Here is a 6,938-nt window from a genome sequence, read left to right on the forward strand (position 1 = left end):
AAGTTGAAACATGACTTGGGCAGTCAAAAGATATTTTGGTTAAGTTAGGTTTGCTCTGGTAAGTGAAATGTGTGTAAAATTGCATAGAAATAATAAAAAAAGATTGCCAAGTACTTGTAGTTATATTTGTTGTTGGCATCCATCTGTCTCAGAAGCAATGGAGTTCGCCTTTGTGGCTGAAGTGAAACTGCTGCATAGCACCGAAGTGACGTCCCGGGCGCAAGTCTGGGCAGTGTTTTTGGAGGTCCTGGGCTGCTCAGATGACAAAATACCCCACCCCCAGGCCTTGCTGATGTGGTCCAAAGGAAAACAGAGCTATACGTTTGGCAGCAGCTTGGCTGCATGAGTTACTGAAAGGAGGCGTACAAGGTGCCATCTTAGGGACTCCAGGATTTGTGTAGGGTCTACTCCTTAGCCTTTCCTTCTCCCAAATATATCCTGGAAGGCAGTGGAGGTTTAGGAGCAGAGTTTTCCTTCTCCTTGATGGGCTACCTTTCCAGGTTGACAAGCCCCATGTGCCCCTCACTTCCCTCTGCAGCATGTGCAAAAACTGCCTTCTTGACCTTTGGACCCACTATTGGTATCATCTGCTCAATCTGCCTGAGCCAGTCTTCACATGCAGGGGAAGCAGTTATATATTAATTTTATTTATTTATTTTAGTATTATTAGTATTAGTTTTATTTAGTTACCTGTCATTTTCAGAAGATAAAATTAAGGACCCATTTTATTGCTAGGATTCTGTGGAAGCTGTTTATGTGCTTCTTCATCAAACATGGACTTACCAAGCTAAATGTTGTCCAATCACAAAAATAATAGCCAATTTGAATTCCTCATGCCCCAAAACATTTTTTAATACCTCACACTGAATAAATTTGCAAATATTAACCCCCTAAAATGACACACACTGCTGTGATATGGTAACTGACCTAAAGTGACCTAGGCTGCATACACAAACCTGGGACTGTAGTTGGTGCTGGGAACTGCAGCTATGTTAGGGGTAAACTACAGTTCCCAAGATTCAGGGGGCTGATTTAAATGCACAAGGTGTACACAGTTCGAGTGAACATGGATTTAAACCTAGCTCTCCCCAGCTACACAACATTGGCTTTATCAATGGTGCTTACTCCTATGTAAGTCTGTATAGTATTGCAGCCTTCATCTGCAGTTCTAAGAATATTTATGGCACAATATTCTGCATCTTTACTCAGAAGTTAGACTTATGTAAGAGTAAATAAGCTTAGTCTGTAACCCAACCCCAAAACAGGCTGTTTGTTAAAAGGAGTAAATCACATATGTCATATTTGTTGGTATTCTTTGTAAATACTATATTGGCTGTTCATTCTTCTCTCTGCATTCTGTAACCTCTGCTACCACTTCCTAGAAATAGCAAAAATTAAATTATATCTATTGATCATCTGTTTAGGCATCAACTCAAAAAGAACACAGCTTTAGATATACAGCAAACTGAAAATATGAAAGACACCTATATATTTTGCTGTTTTACTTTGCCACTTCTTTTTAAGAATTATGATCTCTTGCTGTTATTCAGTAATGCATCAGTAAAATTTACCGTACGGTACATCTCAATGGAAAAGAGGCAGAGGGTGACTGCATTGCAAATTACTCAAGAGGAGAAGGAAAATTGAGCAGAACATAAATGATGTGCCATTTATTGTACTAATGTTTAGTTTTGGCTGCAGCAAAACAGCAGCTGCTTGCCCTTCATTAAATAAGTATATGTTCAATTTGTAGTGGTAAATATGCAATCATTCTTCGGTCAGGGGCCGGGTTATTAAATTGTGCTATTCACACAGCCCTGCATGCTCTCCCAGTACCTATTCACAGGATGCCTCATAATGTAATTACAATTTTTTTATACAAGTAAGTGGAATTTACCCATAACAATGGTAAAATTACACAGGGTAGCTACAAATAACAGGTTACAATAAGCTTCTGGAGCGTAAGTGATGTTGGCAATGTGCATAGTCTTTTGCTTTATTCAAATCAGCTTCCATTATTTTTAAAGCATTAAAGGGAAACCAGGCAGAATGACATGATTAAGCCCTACACTCTTGTGAAAAATGAAAAAAATATTCTCAAAGGACTCAGCACTATGACCTCTCTCCTCTCCCCTGGTTCACCAAGATGGTAAACCTGGGCTTGGGCTGTATCAATTTTTAAAACATAGGTGGGAGCTCACTATCACTATAGTTAAATATTTCTTTTTCACTCACATATCAGTAAATAGCCTGGGTAGCTTAAAAGGGGGGGACTATATATTAATAATGATTGTCTCTCCTTACAAAACAAAAACAACCCTTCATGTAGCTGGCATTTCAGTGAGCAGGTTATAGCCTTCATTGTTTACTCTGCTAGCAAGGATTAATCTAACCATTTCTAGTGCAATCCTGTGCATGCCTTCACAGAAGTAAACCCCATTTAGTTCAGAAGGATTTACCGTATTTTTTGCTCTATAAGACTCACTTTTTCCCTCCTAAAAGTAAGGGGAAATGTGTGTGCGTCTTATGGAGCGAATGCAGGCTGCACAGCTATCCCAGAAGCCAGAACAGCAAGAGGGATTGCTGCTTTCACTGCTCAGCAATCCCTCTTGCTGTCCTAGCTTCTGAGATTCAGAATATTTTTTTTCCTGTTTTCCTCCACAAAAAACTAGGTGCGTCTTGTGGTCTGGTGCGTCTTATAGAGCGAAAAATACGGTACTTCCATGCAACTGTGTATAGAATTACAGCCTGAATTTTGCAACTTAGACCTTGAACAGCACTAAGTAATCAAAAGGAATTATCCACTTCTGATAAATGGTGACAATCAAAAGTGGTAAAATTTTGAATTTTAAACTAGATTTACTACCTATATTGTTGTTGCTGTGAAAGTTTTAAGTATGGTAAATACAATGGCTGTAGTCCACAAAGTGCTTGTCTCTGTGGAATATGGAATATTATGGAACACAAATTAAAAACAGGGCTGCAATGTTTAATACACTAATTGGTTGTAATCATAGATTTAGAACTTTTGTTCAACTATATATGGCCCCTCTTTCTTCAAAAGCTCAACTGAGCAACAGGCAATTAGCCAATTTAAATCAGCGAGATGAACAAAATATGAACTATTGCCAGTAGGTGGCAGGCCATTAATGCAATACAATTCTATTCTTAAACCTTTAATGGCATATAGACAAGATTCTGGTAAGGTTCAGTACAATAAAATCACTCAGCAAAATCTACATCTAAAGTTAAGATAAGGTTGTATAACATTCATGTGTCCTCATTGCATGTTTCAGAAACCTGGCTATTATCTCCATCTTATATTAATGCAATACATTGTGCTTCGTGCCAGTAAATGTATTTGGTACCAGCTTTAAAATAGACCAGAATAAGTTCAGAAAATATTGCATCAAGGTTCAATGTTTCCGGTGCCTGATTTGTGTTTCTGCATAGCAAAACTCATACAGCACAATTCAGTGTAGCATATTTTGTCTCTTGGCTTGAATTATATGGCCTTCTGAAATTTGCACCATAACTCACATACGATTATTTTAATTAGCTGAGTTTTCTCTCCATGACAGAAGTATACACATTTCATGTCCAGCAGCAAACATGTACATCTTCAGCATCACAAGTTGAAGACTATCTGACTTGTATAATTAGATATTTAACTATGCTCAATAGAATTCACTAGCTGTTAGGAAAAATTTTCTGCCACATATATTGATACCAAGAAGGAGTTCATGTATGCATGTCTATCGGTCAATGAGCTGCCGCATCAAGTGATGATCTGTTAAGAGCCACCACCCATCACAGACAGAGCTTTTGTCTTACCTGGCCTCATCTCAAATACAATGCTTTTCAATGGAAGCTTTCAGGTTATCAAGTAATGTTCATATATGTGTGAATCAGCTGTAAGTTACCACCAGAATATGGAAGTGAATGTTGGTATTGCACAGTAGATTTTAAAATTTAATTTTCCCCATGAACCACCTGAAAATTGCTAAGGGTCTTGGCAGACCATTTAATATTTTTTTCCTGCCTGCTGTAGCTATTGTAATGTTCTGTGGTGGGTGATTTTTAATTGTATTTTCAATTGCTTCTTTTATTTATTAGATACCGTGTTTTATTGTATTACAATCTGAATTTCATAAAACTCAATACAATAAAATGCAATATAAGAAAAGAAGCAATAAAAATACAATTAAAAACCAATATGAATATTGAATGTGATGGATGTGCTGTCTCCTGGCTTCAACCATAAATCCACAGACAATGCCACAAAGGACCTGAATGAAGTTCTTGTACTACAGGTGGTCCATAGATCACAGTGTGGGAACATAAAGTACGGTAATAGTTACCTTTGCATGAAATGTTAAAGAACAGTGAGCAAAATAGACATCATTTATTAATTTACAATTTACATACCACAATATAAAAAGTAGTATCTAAGCAATTTACAAAACAAATAGAACAAAACTAAAAGCCCAACAAACGTATATATCATGGTACCATGCATATTTGACAAAAGCAATTTTCTGTTGTAAATTAATACAATGAAAACCCAGCAAATATATAAACAAAGCAACTGAGATTAAAGATCTGAAGATCCATTTCTAACAGTGCAATGATTGTGTACATTTGGCACAGTTAAATGAACCTCATCCTGAACTGGATATTTCCACACATGGTCATTAAGACCTTACTTCTACCATCTCACTACTCGTCTAGGAAACCAGAAGGGCATCCTTAATATGTCTTGATGGTGGTAAGTCAACCAGCTAGTTGACCCCTGCAAGAGTTCAAAGGCACATTTCCCCCCCCCCTCTCTTTTTTTTTAGTCTTTGAGAATCTTGGTCCCAGGCCTTCAGCCATGGTGAGAACAAAAACAGTGGACAGTTACTCTGTTCTGTAACCAGAAACAAAGCAATGTCAGCTTGTGAATATCTCTGCAAGATAAGTCTGCCCATAATAAATGCTAGATTATTTGTTTTTATAACCACCTTGTTCTCATTAAGGCAATACATTTCCGCTGACCTTGAAAATTTGCCACAGAAGCCAGATTATGTATTAATAATTGCAAACAGCCTTATCAAAACTCCGGCTTCATGGATTACAATCAAGCAGAATGTTATATTGTGTTTTCGCCAATCAACACATTGACTTGAGATATACATTAAGATATCACTATTCTCTTACATTAAAATAAATATGGTATTTCTAGTAGCACAGATGTAGCTGCAGCGGGCATGTGTGTGGCCTTCCATCTCCACAGAGAAATCAGTCGGTTGATTCCAGCCTCCTCCATAAACATTTCCAATGGACTTCCTTGACCTCCAGCCATGTAGGAAGTAGGCAGTCAAAAACAGCTTGATGGAATACTTTGGGGAAAACTGCAGCAGACTGCCCTACAGCACAAAATAATACTGTAATCACATGTGCGTTTACTCAAATCAAAGTCCCATTGTATGATTAAATAATAAAACATACTGTGTATATAAAAAACAAAACAAAAAGAAATATGGGGTCTACCATAACATGAGGGGTGACCTTCTTAGATTATTTTTTTGCCATCGTGAAATCTAACCACAAAGCTTTCTCCCGTAGTGCATTATAGGAACATTTGGCTATTAAATTGGTTTGGCTCTGCCAAATTTTTTTACTTAGAGTCTATTCCGCACCCCTTTAGAGATTTTCCAGACTCAGCCTTTTGATAAATCTAGCCCAACCCATGAGGTGGCGCAGCCATCAAAAACATATTTAAGATGAACAAGAGGAAGCCTTGCCAAAAAAAAAAAAAAAAAGTACTATTACCCAGAGTTGGATGTAGGGTGGTGCAGGTGGCCCCACCCCCACAGGGCACTAAACCAAGGGGGTGCAAAATAAGGTGGCTGGCATCCAACTGTCTCAGGAGACTATGGAAGAGTGTGCCATTGGGAGTAAAGTCAAACTGTTGGAAAGTTACAGTGCCTGCTATGGCTGCAGAGACCAATATGGGAGAGACGTGTTTTGTTGAAGGTGGGGCAAATGATTGTGCTGATGCAGGTGTACCATGGCAAAATAGTAGTAGTAGTAGTAGTAGTAGTAATACCTATATTTATACAGGTACCTACTCAGTCTGTGTCCAGATTTTTACCTCTTGAAAGATGGACTTAACTATGCCTGTTGTCTTTGTCCATGGAGTTTTCTTGGCAGGGATACTGGAGTGGCTTGCCAGTTCCTGCTCCAGGTGGATCACGTTTGGTCAAAACTCTCCACTATGACCTGTCCATCTTGGGTGGCCCTGCACGGCATAGCTCATAGCTTCTCTGAGTTATTCAAGCCCCTTCGCCACGGCAAGGCAGCGATCCATGAAGGGGTAAGGCAGTGATCCATGAAGGGGCATCTTAAAAAGCAGAGACATCACCTTGCCAGCATCTTAAAAAGCAGAGACATCATCTTGCCAACAAAGGTCCATATAAGTTAAAGCTATGGTTTTCCCAGTAGTGATGTATGGAGGTGAGAGCTGGACCATAAAGAAGGCTGATCACCGAAGAATTGATGCTTTTGAATTATGGTGCTGCAGGAGACTCTTGAGAGTCCCGTGTACTGCAAGAAGATCAAACCTATCCATTCTGAAGGAAATCAGCTCTGAGTGCTCACTTGAAGGACAGATCGTGAAGCTGAGGCTCCAATACTTTGGCCACCTCATGAGAAGAGAAAACTCCCTGGAAAAGACCCTGATGTTGGGAAAGATGGAGGGCACAAGGAGAAAGGGGACGACAGAGGATGAGATGGTTGGACAGTGTTCTCAAAGCTACCAGCATGAGTCTGACCAGACTGTGGGAGGCAGTAGAAGACAGGAGTGCCTGGCGTGCTCTGGTCCATGGGGTCACGAAGAGTCGGACACGACTAAACGAATAATCAACAACAACAAACTATGTCTACTGCTTTCTTCA

This window comes from Podarcis raffonei, chromosome 10 (genome assembly GCF_027172205.1).
Source record: "Podarcis raffonei isolate rPodRaf1 chromosome 10, rPodRaf1.pri, whole genome shotgun sequence".
Taxonomy (NCBI): Eukaryota; Metazoa; Chordata; class Lepidosauria; order Squamata; family Lacertidae; genus Podarcis; species Podarcis raffonei.